The 23,627-nt window shown below is 45.4% G+C and overlaps 1 long non-coding RNA gene across 1 annotated transcript; it reads left to right on the forward strand.

Annotated features, from left to right (window-relative positions):
* The first annotated feature begins 319 nt into the window (after nt 1–319).
* On the forward strand, nt 320–9,292 carry LOC118155926. The gene is made up of 3 exons (XR_004746064.1): nt 320–480; nt 610–663; nt 7,083–9,292. It is a non-coding gene; the product is annotated as an uncharacterized LOC118155926 (long non-coding RNA).
* Nucleotides 9,293–23,627: the final 14,335 nt, after the last annotated feature.

Consider the following 23,627-nt stretch of genomic DNA (forward strand, 5'->3'; position numbering starts at 1 on the left):
GGGGGGCGCCGCGACCGAGGCGGGAGGGAGGGAGGGAAAGAGGGCGGAGTGCGCCTGCGCAGTGTGTTGCTGGGGAGGGAGGGACGGGAGGGGGAGGGCGGCGCGCATGCGCGGGCGGCCCGGCTGGGTGGCGCCGGAGTTTGCCCGCCACCGGTGACGCATGCGCGGTGGAGGGTGGGGGGTGGCAATTAGCGGCGGGCTGTCGTCGGTTAGCGTGTGGGGCTGCGGGTGTCGTGTGCTCCTCTCTGCGTGAGAGACTTTTTAGACCGGTGTCTTTTCTGCGTGTTTAAATTGAAGCGCGTATGTTCGTGACGAGCCCTACCGTGCGCTCTCTTCAGAAAAGCTGGCTGGTTCTTCTTGTCGCAGGTTTTACAGGCGGTGTTTGTGAGGTGTTAGTGAGGCTTTCCAGAAGTTTCTGTCGACTTCCCAGCGTTAGCATCCCACGTTAACTTAATCCAGGTGTGCAGATACCCAGCCCAGGTGAGTTGCTTCCTCAAAATGAAGAAAAGTAAGGGACAGTGTAGCGCCTGACGTCTGCTAGTGCCACTTTTAATAGTCACTGCGCCCATGCGATGAGTTATTAACCTCTGTTTCCCTAATATCCCTCAGGCAGCGAAGAGAGCCCAGCCACAAGGAACACTTAAAGTTGAGGCAGCTATACAGGTGAACAGAGGTAATGGCCCCCGTGTCTCCGCGGCAGACGCGTTCTACAGCGGAGGGGGGGGGATCGAGGTGGGCAGGGCTTTTTTTCCGACATCGAGGCCGCTCGAAGCAGCCGAGCGAGCCGCCAGGCCCCGGCAGCCCTCCTGAGGCCTGAGGGAGGCTGACGAGGGGTAGGCAGAGGCCGCAGCGCCCCCTCCCATGGTGCTCAAAGGCAGCCCCTAGGGAGCGGGGCGAACAGGGCGGGGCGCGGCTCTTGGCGCAGGCAGGGTGAGAGGGGCGGGCCCCTCGCCGCTCTTTTGCAGCGGTCCCAACGGTGCTTGTAACCTGCTCGCGAAGAGCCCAGCCGTGGTATCCACCTCCTAAAAGCACAGGATCAGGCAATTCCAAAATATCGGAAGTCAAGCAGGTGGGGCAGAAGGCTGGCTTGGCTGACTGGGCATCTTCTCCTGGAGCTTAGGTGAAAACAGAATGTATGGCTGCTGGAAGCAGGGTCAGGAAATGTGGAAAGACTACAGGGACACTGTTCACACTTGCAGGGAGAAAATTTGTGTGGCCAAAGCCCAGCTAGAGTTGAAGTTGTCCAGGTCTGTGGGAGACAATAAAAAGGGCTTTTTAAAATACGTTAATAGAAAAAGGAGGGCCAGAGAAAACATGGGTCCACTACTTGTTGGGGGTGGTCACCTCACAGATGAGGACATAGGCAAAGCAGAGACGTTTAATGCTTTCTTTGCCTCTGTCTTCAGTGCCAATGATGGGCTTTGGGTCCCCAGGTGCCCTGAGCTGGAGGACCGTGATGGTGGGAATGATAAACTCCGAACTGACCTTGAACATGTGCAGAATTTGCTGCTCCACCTGGATCCATACAAGTCCATGGGTCTGGATGGGATTCATCCCCGGGTGCTTAGAGAGCTGGCTGATGTCATCACGGGACCTCTCAATTATTTTTTAATGGTCTTGAGAATCTGGAGAGGTCTCAGTTGAGTGGAAGCTGGCAAATGTGCCAATTTTCAAGAAGGGCAGGAAAGAGGACCCTGGCAACTAAAGTCCTGTCAGTCTCACATCAGTGCCTGGTAAAATTATGGAGAAGTTTATCCTGGGAGTTACTGAAGTGCACCTGGAGGACAATGCAGTCATGGGTCCCAGGCAACATGGGTTCTCGAGGGTTAGGTCCTGTTTGACAGATTTTATTTCCTTTTTTGATAAGATTACCCATCTAGTCGACCAAGGGAAACCAGCTGATGTGATCTTTTTGCACTTCAGCAAAGCTTTTGACACAGTTTCCCACAGGATCCTACTGGACAAAATGTCCAGCATACAACTAAACAAAAGCATCATCCAGTGGGTGAGCAATTGGCTGACGGGCAGGTCTCAAAGGGTTGTGGTAAATGAGGCCACATCAGGCTGGTGGATGGTCACTAGTGGGGTCCATCAAGGCTCCATTTTAGGGCCAGTCCTTTCAAATGTTTTTGTAAACGTTCTGGATATAGGACTAGAAGGTGTTTTGAGCAAATTTGCCAACAACACCAAACTTGGAGGAGTTGTAGACTCAGCTGAGGGTGGAAAGGCCTTGCAGATTGGAGAGCTGGACGATCACCAACCACGTGAAGTTTAACAAGAGCAAGTGCCGGGTCTTGCACCTGGGACGGGGCAACCCTGGCTATACGTATAGACTGGGCGACAAGCTGCTGGAGAGCAGCCCTGCAGAGGGGGATCTGGGGGTTGTGGCTGACAGCAAGTTGAATATGAGCCAGCAGTGTGCCCTGGCAGCCAGGAGGGCCAACCGTACCCTGGGGTGCATCAAGCATGGCACTGCTAGTCGGTCAAGGGAAGTGATTGTCCCTCCCTACTTCGTGTTGCTGTGGCCTCACCTCAAGTACTGTGTGCAGTTCTGGGCACCACAGTACAAAAAGGACATCCAACTGTTGGAGAGTGTCCAGAGGAGGGCGACGAAGATGATGAAGGGCCTGGAGGGGAAGACGTATGAGGAGCGGCTGAGGTCCCTTGGCCTGTTAAGCCTGGAAAAGAGGAGGCTGGCGGGAGACCTCATCGCAGTTTACAGCTTCCTCATGAGAGGGAGTGGAGTGGCAAACGCCAACCAATTCTCCTTAATCACCAGTGATAGGACCCATGGGAATGCTGTCAAGCTGAGGCAGGGGAAGTTTGAGCTGCACATCAGGAAGAGGTTCTTCACCAAGAGGGTGGTCGCACATTGGAACATGCTCCCTAGGGAAGTAGTCACTGCATCAAGCCTTTCAGAGTTCAAGAAACGTTTGGACTGTGCTCTTATAGTCACATGATCTATGATTCTATGATTTCTTACAGCCGTTTCCAGCAGAATGGATGGGGCTCAAAAAGCATTTGCTTGGTAACCATGGCTGTATTTTTCTGGCCAAAGAGGATGCAAATATTTGGTGAACATCTTAGTGTAATGTAATTGAACCCTACACTTCTGATTGTCATATAATGCTTTGAGAAGTTCTAGTTGACTGCTTTGTCAGTGTAATTTTTTTCAACAGAAATCATGCTTTAATTCTTCGCTACAGTAAACTTGGCTTCACAGTAATTTCGTACTGGAAGCACAGCAGAGCAGAGGCCAGCCAGGCTGCACTGCAGTGCAAAGGAAAAAGGGGAGACACCTCTCCCTCCTGTGGAGTATGAATGTGTACATGTGTTACACGCACAGGTGGTGGTGCTGCTGCTGTCGTCATCCACCTCAGGCTCTGACATGCAGCTGCTAGCCAGCCAAAGCCTCTTAGGGCTTTCGCAATCAAAAAAGAAACTGCTGACTGTTGCTAGTAGGAATCCAGTATTCTTGGCAGCACAGAGTAACTTGCTTGCATTACAAGGAGAGCCATTCAGAAGTAGAGGCGTGAGATAAAATACCACTTGCTATTTTTTGCATGGCTGTTTACAACCAAAAATACACTTGAGTGCTCACTTTCACTATTGCCTTGACACCAGATCTAGTTTTTAGTACTTTGCTGATAAAATAAAAGGGATTTTTAGTTTCAACTTCTCATTCAGCAGCCCAGCCTATGTGGTGCTGAGCTTCACATAAAAATGTACCTTGTGCTACGAAGTTGTACTGGTTTCACTACTCCTTTCTGCTCAGAATATATTGAAAGTAAACTACTCATATTTTTGTTTTTGTGGTCACTGGTTGTAGTGTGAAACAGTTCTGCGCAGTTCGTGGTGTGGCAAGGGTTTATTTACGTGTAGGCTGTTCAGTTCTGCTCTGACGGCTCGTGAGAGCCTTAGCATTACTGGGAAGCAGCTCCAAAGGCTGCAAACTGCTAAGGAAGTTTTTCACGACTGTTTATTTGAGCTTTGAGCAAAGAGAATAAAGAAAAAAAGCTGTGATTTTTTGTTCCCCTGCTGAATCATACAGGAACTTAGGACGACTCATTCTGTGGTGGGTAATTGTGCTGTGTTCAAACTGGCATACCATTTGTTTAGTGCTGACTTGTTTGGCATGCAAGCCTCTTCTTTGCAAATAACAAAACTCGTATTGATTAGAAAGAGATGTAAAATGGAGCCTGAAAGTTAGAAAGAGTTTTTGGTGGCAAATGCACACAGTGATTATTTTTTTGTTTTTCAAAACTGGATTTTCTTTTCCAAGTAACTTGATCTCCACCATATGGTTTTGTCCTTCTCAGTTCTCTTCTGTTGCCGGTGATTCCCTAGTAACTACTGTGATGTTACTCTTTCATTTCTCCCAAATGGCGGTATATTGTTTTCATGTCTTACAAGTTACTAAGTGAAACCAAAATATGTTAGGGGAGATAATTGGAAGGTATTTGTGTCTGCAGTATACCTTTACCTGCAGTCAAATTTGTTTATGTAACCCCATCGCATCTGGAAGCTGAAAAGATAGGCACATGTAAGCCCTGCAGAGACAGGGATGTTAGTGGCTGCTGTCCCTTTTTGACTGGAACAGCTATCCAAAGCTTAGGGTCTTGCTGGTAGTTTATCTGACTGCATATACATGATGTGGAGCCTGAGTTAGCTAGCAGCTGGAGTCTGTGATTTCCCAGGTCTTTCTCCATCATGTTACATTTAATGGAAAAAGAATTTGGCAGCTGATACAGTAAACAGGACTGATGAAAACCTACATACTTACAGAGAATGTGTAGGGTCTTGATTGTCTGAGCTACTGGTGGCCCAATAAAAATAGTATCACCATTGCTGGTAACAGACCACAGTCCTGATAGCTTTGTCAGGCCTAAGGAGCAGGACCTGTTAGGCTTGGCAAGTTGTTACCAGAACATGCTTTGGGAAAAGAAGCTTTGTAATGAGTGTCCCATGTTACGATGTGGAGTTTAAGGCAGTAGCCTTGAAAACATGGACATAGTCTAAAAGAGTATGCCCAAGAATCAAAAAAAAAATGCAGTTACCAGTCAGGAAGTATAGCCTTGAGCTAAGAAAAACTGCTGTAAGTATCATAAAGAGGAAAAAAATAAAAAAGAAGGAAGAAGCTAAGCAGGAGAAAGGCTGAGCAACAGGGTAACACACCTGACAACCTGGGGAAGTAACACCTTCAAACAGTGCACAGCATGAGGTCCAGCAGGCTGAGTCCTAAGGCTAAGAACTTGCTTAGAGAGTCAAAAATCTTAGGGTAAGTTCTCACCACAGGGTGTGCTACGCATACCAGTCCTAAGCTGTCAGCATACTCCTGGCTTCAAGGACCCTGACTGTTAGAGATCTTTAGGCACAACAGCATTATCCAGCACTGTGCAAATTGAGATCAGTGTGAGTACTTCTGTGTGTTTTCACCTCAAATTCTGTGTATTTCACCTTTTTAACCGCTATAAAGTGCCTATTGCATGTTACTGCAGTCTAGCTGGTTACTATTTGTAGAAGGCACTGTGTTTCCTCTTAGACAGGTATGAACAGATACTTTTATCAGTCGCCACTGCCTGGTAAATCAGTGCATTCAGTCTCTGCAATGATTTGCATTAAATACCTAGACCCTGTTGCCTGGGTCATCACGCTGTCATAGATAACTGCATTTTATTAAGACTGTCGATCATTATTTACATTACCATAATTTTTACAAGTCCCAGAGTAGGTGAACCATTACTTAGATTCCAGTTTGCAGGAACTGATACAGCATAAATTAACTTACTCTTAATCTAATTTTACATGTGCTCTGGAGGTTTATTTATCTCCTGATGGCAGCGTATTTCTTTCACAACAGCAGTGATTTTGATGTTTCCTTGAGAGGCCTGTACTTTAGCACCCATGAAGCTGCTTCTAACCTTCTACAGTCACTCATTTCCACTCATTTATTCTAAAGACAACACTGAACCTGCTTCAGTATTTGTCACAGTAGTGAAGTGAAGCTGTTCAGGTTAACCTGAGTTACTAGACCGTGAGGTACTAGGAAGTGGCCGTGGGGGCACTGGTAACTCTCAACAAGGTGGCAGCAACCTCTTCAGTTGCTACCAGCCACAGCCAGAAGAGGATCTGAATGTGACTTGGTTGGCCTTATCAGTGCCCTCTCACACATGGGTGCCTCAATGTCTGGAAAAGCTACCAAAAGGGACTGTAGCCTTCAGACTGAGAAATCCCACTCCAAAGCAGTGGTACTGCTTGAATGAGAGAGTTGATTTGTGTGTGTTTTCAGCACCACAACCGCAACGATGGAAGTTGCCATTGGAGTTTCCATCAGCGTTGGGATAGTGCAGATGTTAGCACTGGGAACATGCATGGAAGCAGCTGTAGTTCATACATGCTAAAGTGTGGGTAGTATGAGATCAAAAGGAAGCCTAGCCTTTAGTATTAAGTGGGGTTTTAAATTTCTTATAAGTAGTGATTCATAACTGGGGGTCTTTTAATTTGAAAGCGATTTTGTGTTGTTGTTAACCTTTTAGCTTGATGCATGCTCAAATAGCTGACAAGAATATTGGGAATTCACTGTAAAATAACAGCATGGCAAGTGCATTAGTCTGTCTCCATGACAGGCTTATATATTTATTACACTAATTATGGGGGTGTAATAATTGCATTAGGAATATCTCAATGATATTTTCTATCTATAAAATCACTACCTAGCACGTGGAAACTGACAAAAGACTTCTCAGCTGATTCAAATTACACAGGTTTGCCTTAAACATAACATAATTTTTCTCATTCAATACAAAACCCTGTGATATTTTTTTTCTTTATTGAGTTTCAGGTGCAGTAAATACAGCAAGTACATTAACTTCCAAATTTGAAATCATTGTAAATTCATCTTACCCCATGTATTCAGGATGCAAGGGGTGAGGGGAGAAGTCACTTCAGGGAGTGGCTGCAAGGCATGCTGCCCCTGAAAGCTATTCCTAGAGCATTGCTTCCAACAGTCCAGCTTCACGCCAGTTCTGTGCCTGCAGTTAGAATGTAATCTCTTCATATATAGTATTTGTTTTTGTTTATAGGCTCTCCTGTGGTCATATCAGTGTCACTTTGCTACTCCTGTATATGAGGTTTGCCAAGAAAGGCTGTGTGGGAGCTGGCAGTTGAATTCCAGGCTGCATACTACTTGATGCCCAAAGCATTTTAAAGTATCATCTTCCTGGCTTGTAACAACCACAGCCAGTGGCTGTGGAAGCTTATCCCACCAGTGTCAGTGCCCAGTAGAGACTATTGACTCGGCGTCAAAATTAAACTCTGTGTGTCTTTGTATGCACACAGACTACTTGTCAGTAAAGAGAGGGAGGCTTTGAATTCTGCATTCTTCAAGAAAATTTATGTGGAAGTAAATGAAACCTTTTATCCATTAATAGTTTATTATTTAATCACTGGTTTCTTTTGGAGCACTAGGCAATTGGAAAGGAAGGAAATACGAATGATTTGGATATGACAAATGCCGGTGTGTGTCTCTTGAGGACGGTTAGGTGATGGCTGAGCCTGTTAGGAGGAAGGGCTATTCTCTCTGTAGGGAGATTTTACAGCACTTCAGAGTACAGACTCTTTGCCAGCTATTTTAATATTTAGGCTTACTTTCAACTTCTGTCCTGTCTTTGTCCCTGTCTGTGCTGTAATAACAAGCACAAATGGAAGCCAGAAGCTGCGTGTTGGCTTTCCGTAGTTCAGCAGAGCTGCTGTGAAAAGGCTAGACATCTGAATGCTTCCAAAACAAGACCAGTTATTGCATGAGACATTAGAATGCCAAATAATGTGTACACAAATAATGCAGCTCATTGCTATTTCTGCAGTCGGACAATATCACAGTAAGGGTCTTCCCCGCTTCAGGGCTGGACTAAGCAGTTGTGGAATGGATTGCACTACAAAAAGCTCCTAGGGAAATGACATCAAAAATTGGCAACAATTAATCTAGAATGCTGATTCCAAGAATAATATTTATCTGAAAAATAGTGAATCAAATCATGCAGGTCTAACTGGGCCTACCATTAATAAATTAGACTAGTTTATTTTTGTATGAGTCATTAATCATATTACAGTCATCACTGTGGTTATCTGAAAGTATTTTAATTTAATCAAAATACAGTTAAAACTCATTTAAACAAATTTGGCTTTAATTGTACTGCCTCACACACAGATTAATCTTTTCTAGCATGGTGTAAAGAATTAAGACACCAACATAGGTCTTTTTTTATACATATCTGACTGGATTTATGCGTATGTTGGTTTTGAGCATGCACTTTACAACACTTTGCTTTTTTCCTTACTTTAGGATAAAAGAGAACAATATGCCATGCTCTGTGGCTTCCATGACAGTGTTCGTAGCTTGTACGGGCCACCTGCTGTGGTGTAACGTAACTGCTGCAGCGCATTGCTTTCCTGGCATATGCATAACCTAACAGCTGGAGAGTGTGAGCCCTCTGGATTCATCAGGAAATCGCTTTTATGTGTACCTACGCTGTATATTTCAAGCCATTTGTAAAATAATGCTAACTCCTAGGTTACAAAGACTACACCGTGACCGTTGTTTGCAGGGGCATGTGTGGTTTCTCTTCTGAACTTCTGATCAGAGTGCAGTCAAGAACAAATTCAGACCCTAATGCAGTGAGCTTTGTTCAGCCGGAATTTGAAAACCTCCAAGGACAGAGACCCCGCAGCCTCTCTGACTCCTGCTACTGTGCTTAATTATTCCCACAGTCATTTTTTCTTCTTTCTGTCCATGCTGAACCTCTCTAGTTTCAGGCAATGTCCCTGTCTCTTGCCTTCCCAACTGGCACTGCTGGGAAGAGCCCATCCCCATCTCCTTGATCCTCCATCATCCATAGGCATGGGGATGTTGCTTGGTGTCCCGAAGCCTTCTCTGCTGCAGAAGGGCTGGACCTCATAGGGTTTGCACAGCCCAGTTAAGGCCTCATGGGTGCTGAGCAAAAGAGGGATCATTCCTGCTGCCCCCAGGGAGAAACATAGGGGAAAATCCTTGAGAGCAAGCTTAGGGCTGCCTTTGAGCTGGTGTGGGAGCCCAGAGGGCTGGCCAGCAGTGCTAGAATGTGGGGAGAGCTTGTGGGACTGTCACGGTGCCTCAAAGGCAAGCGTGAGTTTTTATTGAACTCTTGCTGAATGGATTTGGAGATGTGTCATGGTTGGGGTGACCTGATGGGGCTCTGGGAAAATACAATGAAGGTTGCAGTGACTGGTGGGAAACTGATGCTGAGCACAAGATTAATGATGCTGGGGATGGAGTGGTCAGTGGCCCAAGACTGGGGCCAGAGTGCTGCCAGAGCGAGTGCTGCGGGGCAGGACGGCCCATTGTGATGGTGGTCTAGTGCCCGCACTCCAGCTGAGCGTTGACTCGAGGTCTGGAGTGAGGAGCAAGGTTGGCCTTGGAGCTGGTGTTGTGCTCTGGGAGTTGCTGCAGCAGCTCTCAGTGCCCTTCCCAGAGCCATCAGAGCTTCTTACGCGGCCCTGCCTTATTCAGGCTGTTGGGAGACCCAGAAGGAGTGCTTGCAGCAGCAGAGGTGAGCACTGCAGGGACACCTCTCCCTGGGCAGCTGGAAGGGTTTCCTCCTTGAGGGACCTGCACAGCTCTTCCAGCCGCCCCCGGCTCAACCGATGACCATGGCCTCTTCTCTGCCTTTTGCAGCGTGACACCTGCTGCTGCAGCGCCGGTGAGAGGGAGCGGCTCGTCATCACCAGTTCTCCCCAGCAGGTGGAGAGCATGGCCACAGCGCTGGACACCGACTGTCCCATCTGTCTGAACAGCTGGGTGAACCCCAGCTATGTGGTGCCGTGCCTCCACCGCTTCTGCTTTGAATGTATCCAGCGGTGGGCTGAGAGCAAGCCTGAGTGCCCCCTCTGCAAGGGAAGGGTGAGGTCCATCGTGCACTTAGTGCAGACCAATGACAGCTTCAAGGAGCTTGTCATCCAACCACCTGCGGAGGCACCGGTCATCATCCACGTTAGAGGGAGAGTTTTCATCCTCTATCGTGCTGCAGCATTACAAACAGAGGCTGTGAGCCTGCTGCCCAGGGCTCTTGGGGGTGGCCTCCAGCCCCACATTTGGGCGTCCCTCTTCCAGGAGCACCCAGCTCTGATCCAGCCACTGCTGCCCTGGCTGCACCAGGAACTGGGGCAGATATTTGGAGATAATCACTGGGAAGTATCTGTGGTAGAGAACCTTGTGTCTAACTTGAGCCTCTTTGGTCTGGATGACCTGCCCCTGACGCAGCTGCTGCAGGCTTTCCTGCAAAGGCACACATCAGGGTTTGTTCACCAGCTTATTATCATTGCCATGGAGCAGTGCAACGAGGAGGCTCACCATCTGCTGGACACTCAGGCTGCTAGGGGACAGGAGGGCAGCTCTGCTGCCTCCATGGAAGGGAATCCTGCCCCTGGAGTGGAGCTGTCCAGCAGCTCTGCTATGTCCAGCACATGGGAGGTCCTCATCAGCTTCTCAGATGCCTTTACTGAGCATCCCAGCCATGTCCCCTCCCCTCCCATTCCCACCTCTGGAGAGGAGGAAAAACCCCAAGAGATGTTAGAAGGTCCCTCCACTTCCAGCCAGCGCAGTGAACCTGCCCCTGCAAGGACCTGTCACAGGCAGAAGAGGAGGACCAGCAGCAGAGCCTCATCACCACCCAACAAGAGGCCATGTCGTCATGTGCTCTAGGAGATTCCACCAGATGCTAGTGAAACCAGCTGGTCCAAAGGGACCAGAACGTTCTCCTTAGTAATCTAGAAGTAATGGGCAAATAATAAAACAGAGGCATTAAAATTACCATATCAGTATATGGCTGCCAAGAGGATTGCTTCATTCTTTCCCAGGGACAGAAGTGAAGATGAGTGTCCTACAGTTCCACAGATCATCTCCTAGCCTTCTTCAAAGATGGGTGCAACACTTGGCCATCTCTAGTCTTTGGTGCCTCCCCCATGCTTCACAACCTTCCAAAGACGAGTGGCCTCACAGTGATACTAGGCAGCCCACTCAGCACCGTCAGACATTCCATCAGTGTCAATGGATTCGTATGGCTTAAGTTTTGCTGTTGGAGCAAATAAAGCTCTACGGTGAGTTCCCAGCTTAGCCATGCCAGTTCTCTGATACATCTGTTTGTTTGTTTGTTTTCCTGAGCATCAGGATGCACTGTTCTTGTTGTTGGAGATCCGAAGTCATGATAGTCCTTTTGATCTTCTTTATCCTTCATAGCTGGCTCCCCAAGAGCTGTTCCTCAGCTACCTCTTACGTGAAAAAGCCAAAGCTGTCCTTCATGAAGTCCAGTCACCTTCCTCACTCTACAGGATCTTGAATTCCTCTGTATCAGGGTTACTACAGTCAAAGCTGCTATATGACAGTCACAGGTCTGACCAGTTTCTCCATGCTCACGAGTTACAGATCCAGGATGGCATCACCCCAGGTTGGTGGATCCAGCATCTCTTACCCCTACTCTCCAGAAATCACGCTGATAGACTTTCCCTTGCAGCAGATACCAGGCAGGTTAAAGTTTGCCAGGAAAACTAATGTCAGTGACTAGAGACCAAGTCATGCCAGCAATATTGTAGTTCTGTGTCCAGCACAGGTGTTCTATCTCAAACTTAGCAACTGGAAATACAAGAAGGCAGTACCAGGAGAAAATCTTTCTCAGGGGTCAAACACACTCCCTTAAAACATCTGAAAACAAAGTAAGGTGGGGTGTTTTGATGTTCGGTTTATTTGTTGGTTTTTGGTTTGTACTGTTCATCATTATTGTTCAAGCAATAAAATATGTTCAGTCTGAAACTCTCTTCCTGTCTTACGTGTGAAGGTATTTTGTTTATCAATTTAAACCCATTTGCTGTTGTGCTAGCGTGGCCTTCCAGCATTCATACAGTGTTCATGTACGGTAAATACATGTAAGTACATGTAAGTACACTAAGTACTTAAAAAGAGATGTAAGAGATGAAAGCTACTTCTCTTGGCTTTCATTTTATGACTAAATATGCTGAACTTTTGTAGTTGTGCCTTCATTCCTCAGATTAGTTGTCCTTTCCCACACCTGCTCAAAATTGATGTAATCTTCCTTAGACTTGGAACCATACCTCACACAAAACCTCATTCACAATTCGTGCCTTTTGTGGTGGTTTCATCTGGGCAGCTGAGCTCCACCGCAACTGCTCTCTCACTCCCCCACCTCAAAGGGAATGGGGGAGAAAATACGATGAAAAGGACTCAGAGGTTGAGATAAGGACACAGCCATCACTCAACAATTACTGTCACAGGCAAAACAGTCTCAGCAAAGGGAGATTAGAAAAATTCATTACCTATTACTAACAACCCAGAGAAGTGAAAAACAGAATAAGCTAAAAACACCTGCCCGCCATCCACCCTCTTCTGCCTTCACCCCCCGGTGCAGGGAAACGGGGAATGGTGGCTGCAGTCAGTCCCTGACACTTCATCTCTGTGGCTCCCTGACGGTCCCTCCCTGCCCCTGCTCCCCGTGGGGTCCCTCCCACGGGATGCCGTCCTTCCCGAACTGAGACTGCGGGGGCTGCCCACAGGCAGCAGCTCTCCAGGAACTGCTCCCACACGGCTCCGTGCCACGGGCTCCATCCATCCCCCAGGAGCAAACTGCTCCAGCACGGGTCCCCCACGGGCAGCAGCTCCCCCCAGGCCCCCTGCTCCTGCGTGGGCTCCTCTCCACGGGCTGCAGCTGTGGCCCGGGGCCTGCTCCTGCGGGGGCTCTCCATGGGCCGCAGCCTCCTCCAGGCCACATCCACCTGCTTCAGCGGGGGCTCCTCCACGGGCTGCAGCGTGGAGATCTGCTCCATGTGGGACCCATGGGCTGCAGGGGGACAGCCTGCCCCAGCAGGGGCCTCTCCCTGCACAGGCCGCAGGGGAACTGCTGCTGCCTGCCTGGAGCACCTCCTGCCCTGCTGCTGCACTCCCCTGGGGGCTGCAGGGCTGCTTCTCTCTCCTCGATCTCCCAGCTGCTATTGCACAACAGGTGTTTTTTGTTGTTGTTGTTTTGTTGTTGTTTTTTATTTTTAAACCTGCTTTCACAGGGATGCAAAGACCATCTCTTACTGTCTCAGCTCTGCCCAGCAGCAGGTCCCTTTTGGAGTGGCTGGAGCTGGCTCTGATCTGACGTGGGCCTCACAGAGACCACCCCTGCAGCCCCCCTGCTACTAAGCCCCTCCCACAAAAACCCAGTACAATTGCTTACATTTATTTACCTTATTCCAGTTCTTGAAGTCAGGTCTTTTTCCACGTGGACAGTGCCTGTAAACTTTGAGCTAGCCACAAAGATTCTGAATGGTGTTTCCAGTTTTTGCAACACAGTCCTTAAATGAAATTTCAGTAAAATAGGTCTGAACAACAGTCCCTGAAGTATTTCTCTAATAACTTCTGAGCTAATTGATGCTCTGTCATTACAGACCTCTCTGCAGCTCTTCTCCCTATAATCAGATTCTTACCTGCTGTACCATGGTGGTGCTAATCACCATTTTCTCCAGAGTCACTAATTATTTCTAAGATGACACCAAGTCACATAAATAGAGTTTCTGCAGTGCAAAGAGGGTCAGCACAACATCCATTAGTTTGTGGTGGCTCCTGGTACTCATGACTATTTTTATGCAAATGTAATGGAAGGTGGTATATCCTAGTCGGTGGCTGGAAGCACAGATTTTAGATTCCTTCATATGACTTGGGCTGAGTGATACTGTTGTGTCCGGGCACCCCCCTCACCCAGAGATGGGTAAAGACACACGAGTCCCTGCTCAGCAGTTCTGCTGTCCCTTATAATTTGTCATTTTTAGTAAGGGAGTCACAAAGATCCACGTGTAAACTGTCACAGCAAGTGTTTAAATGCTAATGGGGCAGCAGGCTCACTGGGAGTGTGCCTTGCTTCATTAGGTGACTGAGAACCGTGCTCAGCGCTGCTTTTTAGAAGAGATCTGTATGGCTTCTTAGCTGGCTGTAGCACACATTCCAGTTGAGCACTACTTACCAGCCAAATTTCAAGGTTCAGCAAGCATTTCTGCTGGGGCAGAAGGAGTAATTACAGAATTGTGAAAGGCTGAAATGTGAAACAGATGGACAGATTGTTCCTTCCCCCTGCCAACCTTGGAGAGGAAAAGAAAAAAAAAAAAAAAAAATCAGCCTCTAGTTAAAAGCGAGCTCTCTTAGCTCGAAAGGACCTTTCCTCCCTCCTGAAGCCATGAACAGCAAACAGCAGTCTGGCACAGAAGACAACATTGAACACTTCAGTGTCAAACCTTTATTTAATGTGCTGTGTTTCTGATACTCAGCTTATCATCAAGATTCCTGGCCTCACTGGGGCCAGTGCCAATACCAGGTAACGTCCAGCCTGTCCTAGGGTGCTGCTACAAACCTGAGTCCTGCAAAGCACTCAGCACTCAGCGGATTGCCTGCTCAGCTGATGCTCAGGCTTGTGTCACTACCGAACTCCTCAGGTCAAGCCTTTGCTAGTGCTATCTGAAGTAGGGATATGTAACATTTAATTCATATGCCCCTTCCCATTGCAGCTTTTTAGCTCTGTCTGTACTGCAGAGAGTGATTACACAACATGCAAGGATGCCAGGTTTGGCTCTATTTCACATGACTGCTGGTAAAATGAAATATGGAAAAAAAAAAAAAAATCTGGAGATTTCACAGCATGACTTTCCTTATGTACTCTCAGACGATTGGTTTCTCTTCCTCCGCTGTGTCCCCAAACTTCCCACTGCAAGCATAAGAGGTGGTTTAGGGTGGGTAGGGCGTCTGAGTGAAATAAGGAGCTTGCCTGCTAATCCTGCCCAACGTAACTGGTCAAGTACCAATTTTGATTTGAGCTCTGTGTGGTTCTGTCCTCTCTGTGGGGAGAACTCAATAGATCAGTGCAGACTTAAAAATTAACTTAAAAAAATAATTAAATTGAAGAAGCAAATTAAATCACCAGCATTGAGAATGAGAAATGGCAATCATCCACTAATTGTTTGTCGGAAGGCAAGTTCAGTGAAGGGGAAAATCAAATTAGATAGGTGTTCCTGGGTTTGTCTCTCTACTTCCTTGGCTAAACGGTGTTTTCTAAGATCAAGGAGAAGACAGAACAGCCAGGGCAATTCCCTTTCAGGACTTCAGGCAGTATTCACTTCTTGCATGTCTGGTTACAAATACTGGTGGTTACAGTAACGCTTACTTTCTGCTACAATAGTCACACACAAATAATGTAAGTGGGGGAGCAAAATGACCGAAAGGGATAATTGGTTTGGTCTGAGCAAAAGAGAAGTTGATGAGAAGGACTTCAGAGCTACAAAGCTGACCAGAAACCCTTAGAAGTTAGGCATAACGGGCAAACTTGAAAACATGCAAAGCAAGCAGAGCTGAACCAAGCTTCCGTGAGAAGCAGCAGAGAGGTCGTGTTGTCCAAGTGAGCCTGCACTGGGGAGAGAGGTTGAAACTTTCGGAGGCAGCAGAGTTACGGATTATTCTTTCTTCTGCTCACTGCTGTTGCATGGCTGCTGTGACAGGAGAGGGGGAGAGGATTCACAGATGTGCACACATATACAAAGGAGCAACGGTGGGTGCCTCAAGGTAAGTGGAGTGAAGCTGGTGGTGTAGCAATGCTAGTGCATGATCAATAGCACGTTACATTGAGAAGCAAAAGAACAAAACTGGCAATAACCCTCAGCAGTGTGCTTCTTACAAGAGACAGGGCTTACATGTTTCCACCCGAGGCCTCACGGAGGGTACTTGTGAATTACACTCTTCTGCGTGTACACAGGCCGTCTGGTGCTCTCAACGTGCAGCCAACCACCTAGACCTGCTGAGGAGACAGGACAGACTACGTGCCCTCTGCATGGACATGCAACCGTTTTTAGTGGTAGCTGTTAAGCACAGCAGCCACAGATAGTACCTGCAGGTGGTTCCCATGGCTCAAGCAATGCTGTGGTCTCATCAGAGATTTCCAGGAAGGCAGGTGCCACTCTTAATTTCCAGCTGGGGAGAAAAAAATAATAATAATAATAAAATAAAAGGACAATCCAAACAGCCACTCATCTCCACAACCAGGACTGCAACAAAGAGGAATTTGATGAGTTGGAAGAGTGGTGTCTGCATTCCCTGCAGAAAACAATGGTAAAAGTCAGTGATGGCCACCTCTGCAATAAGAATGTAATTTTAATATGGTAAGCGATGATTTTATCCATTTTAATGTGCAAATATTTATTGGGTTTGAAAAAATAGTTAGGTCATGCCATAAGGTGCATTCCTCAAGTATCTGATTGTTGCTTTAGGAGGAAAATTCCCAAATTTTAATGCTCATTTATTGCACTGTTTCATTTTGCTTCCCCAAATGATGCTGCATTTATGTTTTTAAGAGGGAGTATCATGAAAGGCATATTGCGTTTTCACATAGTGAAGTATTTAGAGCTCATCAGTGCAAAAGTCCAAATTTGCAGAGAGTGGAAATCTGTAGTCCAGTTAAATAAACTAAAAAATATGCACTTTTTTGTCTTCAAAGGACATAAACTCCTTCAGAAATCTTATATCTCTGAAGATTGATTTGTCAATCCCCCCATACTTCACAACTAAAACATAAATCTTAGATCCTTGTAGTTTTCCTAGGTCCTTGTAGTTTTCCTCTAGTTTCTTCTTTATGTCTCCTACCTTAAAGTAGTAAGCTCTCTTGCACAAAGCAAAGCTTAGGTTTAGGGCCCCAGATTCACTGTCTTGAAAGGAATCTTGCTGGATAAATTCTTTCTCTAAAGACTTGAATTTGGTGCCAATTTTCCTCTTTCCTGAAATGGGTGCTCCCTCTGTGAATGGAAGCAAGATGTCGCTTTGCAGTTTTACATCTTCTTGTATTCATTTTTCTTCCATTACCTAGTGAGCTGCCCAGTCCCAAGAAGGATTTTATTTTCCTAATTCTGATGTTATCTTGTTAGGAACCAGCAGCAGTTCTGGGGACAGTCCATCCTCAGATTTCCACGTGACAGTATTACCGCTTAGAAGTTTCAGGCTCATTGCATTCTTTTTACCCATCCAGCAGATGGCATCTAAGCTTTAGAAAAGGTCATCTTTCTTCATACTCTCAGATCCCGCATAGATTCTTTTTTTGGTTGATCTATTCAATTAAAAAGATGCTAAAGGAATTATTTTAGAAAACTTTAGCCTGCTATTAATTTAGAAACTTATGACAGTTGTGTATTTGTATCATTTTATAAGTTGGTCTTTTCCTGAAGCCTATCAAAAGGGGAATTTTAAATTTCTTCTTCAGTCTATTTATAATGAATTTAAGAAGAGTTTGTCTTATATTGCTTTCATGTGCAGTTATGTTTTATTCCTCAATTTGAGTCTCATTTCTCAAGTTCATTTTTAAACGAATGTCCATACTCCAAATATATTCAGTATTCTAGCTATTATGAATACTGACAGGGTAACATAGCAGCTGCTAATCACATGTTTTGAAACTTCTAACTCATATTGCTGCCTGATGTTAGATTTCCCAGTGGTGGCCCAGTTTATGTACAGAATACAATAACTTAAAAATACCCCTTTCTACTGCTTATACTCATCAATAATAATAATAATAATAAAGGTGATATGAAAGCTTATTTTGGCCATGTAGGCTCTAAAAAATGAGTTTACACCATTATACGTTTATTCTAGCTGACTCTAATTCCTATATTTTGTTATGGGAAAGGAATTGTAATTTTCACTTGAATTCTAATGCTCTTTCATTTCCAGGATGTTAAAAGACAGCTGACTGTCTGTGTCTAATGTTGCAGATAGTAACCTTCACAGAAAGACTCTTTCGGCAGTTTCTTGACAAGTAAACATTTTTAATAGGTGTCAAGATAACAAGGAGTATTGAATTAGTATTCTTCCTTCTCCTTCTCCTCCTTTCTCCTTTCTCCTTTCTCCTTTCTCTTTCTCCTTTATAATAGAATTACTTTAATACCTCTAACCAAAGAAATATTAAGTTACATGAGAGGGGGGGGTCAAATTTTTTTCAGTTCCATGGAACTTATTTTCAATAGAGGATTTTACTTCTGAACACAGCAATACGCAGCTGTAATAGTCCTTTAGTAGAAAGATATTGGTGTGTTTCCTCATGTACCAATTAAATCATCTATGGGCTTATTTGTTGGTTTCAAATCTGAACACTGAAAGGTGTTATCTTCAGTTTATTTATTTTCAGTTTTGGCTTGAGTCAAACTTAACTTTCAGTCAGCTGTGCTATTTAAACAAGTCTGTTTGTGGTACTCAAATATCTTTCTGTGTCATCTCGACTTTAACAGTGGACAATATTAAGAAAATAGCAGAGGTGAAAATCCACTGTCCCCATAAATCAGATAGCAACCTTTCTTTTCTGGCAGTGGGAGTCTGCCTGACTTTCTTACCCACAGATTTCTTAAAACTGGACCTAGATAGTGGATAAGTCATTTTGACTTGTTCTCTGTTTATATGGATTGCAAATAGTATCCAGGTGACTAAGATATTAGTCAGATTGCTATAGTAAATTTCCTTCAGCAGTTGGGGAATTAGTGATTCAGGCACACAAACAGGCTGGCAGAATATTTTAGACTTTGTTCATAAAGCCACCAGAACTTTCTTGCTAGAGTCCTACTCACAAGGCAAGGGAGGTGAAGTAGCAAACTCCAGTAATGATTTCACCCACCTGGACAGTGAGAATCAAAATGAGTCCCAAGGCTGGTGGGGTAGCTGTTCCTAGAGATTCGCATGCTATTGTTCAGGACGGGCTTTGTCTTCTGCAAAGTGAAGGCAAGAAAGCAGCTGTCATCTGGGAAGGGAGAATGAAATGACACTTCAGAAATAATCGTGCAAAATGTGCAAAGGTTCTCTTGCTTCTGAGGAAACATCTCACCTTAAGGATTAACTTTGACTAAAAAAGTGTGGAGTCATTTGAGAAGTGATTTAAGTGATTCAATGATTACCCAACGAAACTATAGAGGAAGTGCTTAACTAACTTAATACTACCTGAGAGAACACCTTATCCCTCTATGTGGATTCAACAATCTCTATGTTTAATTATGTACGATGCATGTGTTATTATGAAACCTGCATAGAGATGTAATGATTCCCACAATTGCAGAAGGCTGTACTGAACTTCCTTTCCACTTATAGTTCAGGACACGGCCCTTTTATTTTCTCACTGGATCGGATCAATTGCTAATTAATTCTCTTTTTTCAAACATTGCTGTTAAGTAGGCAACGGGCTTTGCAGATGAGCAGAGACATGCTCGTTTCAACTTAATTTGTTTTTCCAGCAAGACCTTTTTATGTCTGCCAGTTATCAAGTGATCTGCCACAGACCTTTACTAGTGAAGAACTTCACTAAGAAAAATGGAATAGGACACATTAGGCGATGTGTCCTACAGGATGGTGATCAAGCAGTTCCATTTGCATCACAAATTCAAATGTTCTTCTTTCAAAGGCTTTCTGTGATGTTTCTCTGAGGGATAAAAGTTCCCAAAGATGTTGATCAAACAACCTTGGACAGAATGAATCTGTAAGACTTCACCTCAAAGGATGACAGTCTGAGTGGTACAACGCTATAGTGTTTTTGTTTTTGTTTTTAAGGTTATCTTTTCTACACTTCTCACATTCTTACTCTTTCAGACCTTTTCTAATTAGGGAAGTCTCTAGGGAATTTGTCTGTAAATGACAACCCTGAAAACAATTTGTCCCTATTTGGAAACATGCTTTGGATGAGTATACTGACTGTAAAGTTCAGTATCATTTCTTTTTGCTTGTGTCAACACAATTTTGTTTCAAAATATGGAAGAAATTTGTTTACCTATGTCCATAAAATGGCAATTTTTGAATCAACAACTTTTTTTTTTTTTTAAATCCCTCAGTGGTATGCATTCTGATCAACATATCTCATTAAGCATTTCTTGAAGAATTGCTTATGTCTTGGGCAGAGTTTATGCATTACCTTATTTAACTCAAGTAGATTTGTCTGATTTTTTTTTCTGCGTTGTTAAATATTATATCTAACAATTCTCTTTATTCTAAAATCTACTGTTTGTAATTATTCCAATTATTTACACTTATTTAAGTTTCACTGGGATTATCCCTGTTGGTTAACCACAGGTTTTTCAGGAATGCAGAATGCATAACTTATCACATACTTAGTAAGTAAATAATACGTCAGTTACTAATAATATTCCCGTAATGCATATCTTCATTGTAGCATACTTGTGTAACTTTGCAAGAAGAGAAATGACACTCATTCTTGAAGGACACTTCTAAAAGATTTTAATTTTTTTAATGACTTATTTCACCAACATAGTTATTTTATTGATAGTCCACCACTGAGGTAAATTAACAACTGTGGAAAAAAAAAAAAAAAAAAAGGTGGGAAATACCACCTGATAAGCATTCAATGTGTGCTGAAAATTGCCAGTCTAAACAATTGTGTGACTGACTCAATAGTTTGCTACGCAAAGCTAGCAGCCCATCCAAAACCTTCTCAGGGCCCCCATGGAGGGCAGCTCCACCCAGCCCCACTCCCCCAGTCTGCTGGCTCGCTCTGGGTGGCCAGCTCTTTGGGGCGGGGAGTTTAACCACCTCAGAATGGGCAGACATCTCCACCTGAGCTCTCTGTTGCTGCTGCAGTGCATGTCACAGTGTGTTTCCTTTTGTTCTGGCAGAATTCTTGCTCGGATGAATCTCCTACAGCTTGTGTTTCTGCGAGCTGGAGGGTTGTAATACCCAGATTGCCAGTTCTGCTGCAGAACAAGATGAGTTTGCTAGCACATTTCAGCTGCAGGCTCTTTCTTTGCCATCATCAAAGTCAGCAAAATGGTAGGGAGGGTCAAACAGAGGTGAGGCTTGCTTGCAGCCAAATTGTATTGATGTCCCCAGCTTCTTTCTTTGTCATGGAGGCAGTGCAGCCTGTCTATGACTAAGCTTAGAAGGCAAGGTTCAGTCAGGTTTTATTGTCTCTTTCAGTGTCAGCTGTACAAAGTAAATGGCAATTAAAAGACTTTCTCTGTTCCTTCAGCTGGTAGCTTTCATTCAGAGTCCTACTCTCCTACCTTAATTGTAAGTGAAAATAGTATTTTTTCCTGCACATACCCATGTCCTGAGAGCTTACCCGCAGCTATAGTTTTAGACTGGGTCTCCCTTTCTACAAGTGACAGGCTTTCAAAAACACTTGGTGAATTCTTTGCCTCTTTATTTCAGCTTACACAAGAAACTGCATGCAGGCTTGCAGCAAATCCTGCAAAGTCATCCAGAGCAGGCTTTGTTCCCGTGCTTCTTTGTGGGGAAAATATCCTTTTGTCAGAAGATCCTTCATCTCATTATCAGCAGATCACACATGTGGTACGTGCAAGCAGATACACGTCCTTCAGCTGCCCTGACATTTGCTGGGAAAGCAACGTAGTGTTGCACAAGCGATTTACACTTGTGTTCAGGACATAGAGTGTCTTAAGGCAATATAATGCATACACTATCTAGGAGCGCTGGTCTTCTGGACCTCCTGTTCACAAATAATGAATACTTTTTGGCAGCTTGGTCTACAGCAATTGTAAGACTGTGAAATGTAATGTCCTAAGGGGCTTGAGGAAGACAAGTAGCAGAATAAAGACCCTGAGATCAAGAACGGGAGATTTTAGCTTCCTTACAGAAGGGTTAAGGGAGATCCAAAGACTTTCTTGGAGGGCAAAGGAGTTCAGGAGTGCTGGAAGATTGTCAGAGATGGCCTCCTCAAAGCCTAAGAGGGGTCCACACCCTTAATCGGAAAAAAGAACAGTCATAGCAAGAAAACAGACTCCTACACAGTGAGCTACTTGGAGAGCTTCAGTGCAGAAGTATGAGAGAGATCGAAAAGGCAAGACTCCTGCAAAGAAATACAGAGATACTGCTCTGGCACAAGGAGATGTGGTTCAGAAAGTGAAAGCTCAGACAGAGATCAAACTAGCAAAAGATGCCAAACATAGCAAGAAAGGCTCTTCCAGGTACATTAGCAAGTAGAAGCATCATAGAATCACATCACAGAATCATAGAATGGCCTGGGTTGAAAAGGACCTTAAAGATCATCTAATTCCAACCCCCCTGCTCTGGCAGGGTTGCCAACCACTAGAGCAGGCTGCCCAGAGCTGCATCCAGCCCGGCCTTGAATGCCTCCAGGGATGGGGCATCCACAACCTCTCTGGGCAACCCATTCCAGTGCCTCATCACCTTCTGAGGGAAAAACTTTCTCCTAATTTCTGACATAAATCTCCCCTGTCTTAGTTTAAAACCATTCCCCCTTGTCCTATCACTATCAACACACATTAACAGGCGTTTCCCCTCCTGTTCATACATTCCCTTCAAGTACTGGAAGGCTGCAATGAGGTCTCCCTGGAGCCTTCTCTTCTCCAAGCTAAACAAGCCCAGTTCCCTCAACCTTTCTGCATAGGAGAGGTGCTCCAGCCCTCTGACCATCTTGGTGGCCCTGTTCACCCATTCCAAGAGCTCCACTTCCTTCCTGTGCTGGGGGCCCCAGGCCTCCACGCAGTATCCCAGGTGGGGTCTCACAGGGGCAGAGCAGAGGGGGACAATCACCTCCCTCTCCCTGCTGTCCACTCCCTTTTTAATGCAGCCCAGGACATAGTTGGCTTTCCGGGCAGCAAGCATGTGCTGCTGGCTGATGTCCAGCTTCTCATACATCAGGACCCTCAAGTCTTTCTCCGCATGGCTTCTGTCAAATTCTTCTTCACCCAATATATATATGCACCCCAGGGTACCGCTGGCCTTCTTGGCCACCAGGGCCCATTGCTGGCTCGTGGCCAGCCTGCTGTCCACCAGGACTCCCAGGTTCCTCTCTGCAGAGCTGCTCTCCAGCTGGTCAGCCCCCAGCCTGTACTCGTTCATGGGGTTGTTCCTGCCTAGGTGTAGGACCCTACACTTGCCTTTGTTGAACCTCATGAGGTTCCTCTCCAGCCTGGCAGCACAGTTCTCTGGGGTATCAGCCACTCCTCTCAGCTTTGTGTCATCAGCAAACCTGCCGAGGGTGCACTTTGTTCCATAACCAGGTCATTGATAGTTGAACAACTCTGGACCAAGTACTGACCCCTCGGGGACACCACTGGCTACAAGCCTCCAAGCAGACTGCACCACTGATCACAACCCTCTGAGCTCTGCCACCCAGCCACTTCTCAATCCACCTCACTGTCCACTCATCTAACTCACACTCCCTGAGGTTGCCTTTCAGCTTGCCTACTCATCTCTTTAGTTTCCACTATATTTCACTTCTTCATGCTTCCCTCCCACTCCTGTGCCCCTCAGTTGCACTCCGCATCAGATTTTATAAAGAAACAGTTTTTGTTCCCCAAAACACTGAAATTCTTATTCTGAATGATTTGCTCACAATGTTCAACCTTTGGCTTCTGGCAAAGGCTGTGGTCTTCTGTTCCAGGGACAGTGAAAAAATACCTCTTCTTAACGATAAGATTTTGTTCCTGTTTCTGGTGTTTGCAGCTACTCAGCTTATGCCTTCTAGAACAAGATGTGGTAACTTCTTCACGGCTCCCACTTGAATCATTTCTACTTTATGGCTGTGTTGTTCTGGTAC

This window comes from Oxyura jamaicensis, chromosome Z, assembly GCF_011077185.1.
Source record: "Oxyura jamaicensis isolate SHBP4307 breed ruddy duck chromosome Z, BPBGC_Ojam_1.0, whole genome shotgun sequence".
NCBI lineage: Eukaryota > Metazoa > Chordata > Aves > Anseriformes > Anatidae > Oxyura > Oxyura jamaicensis.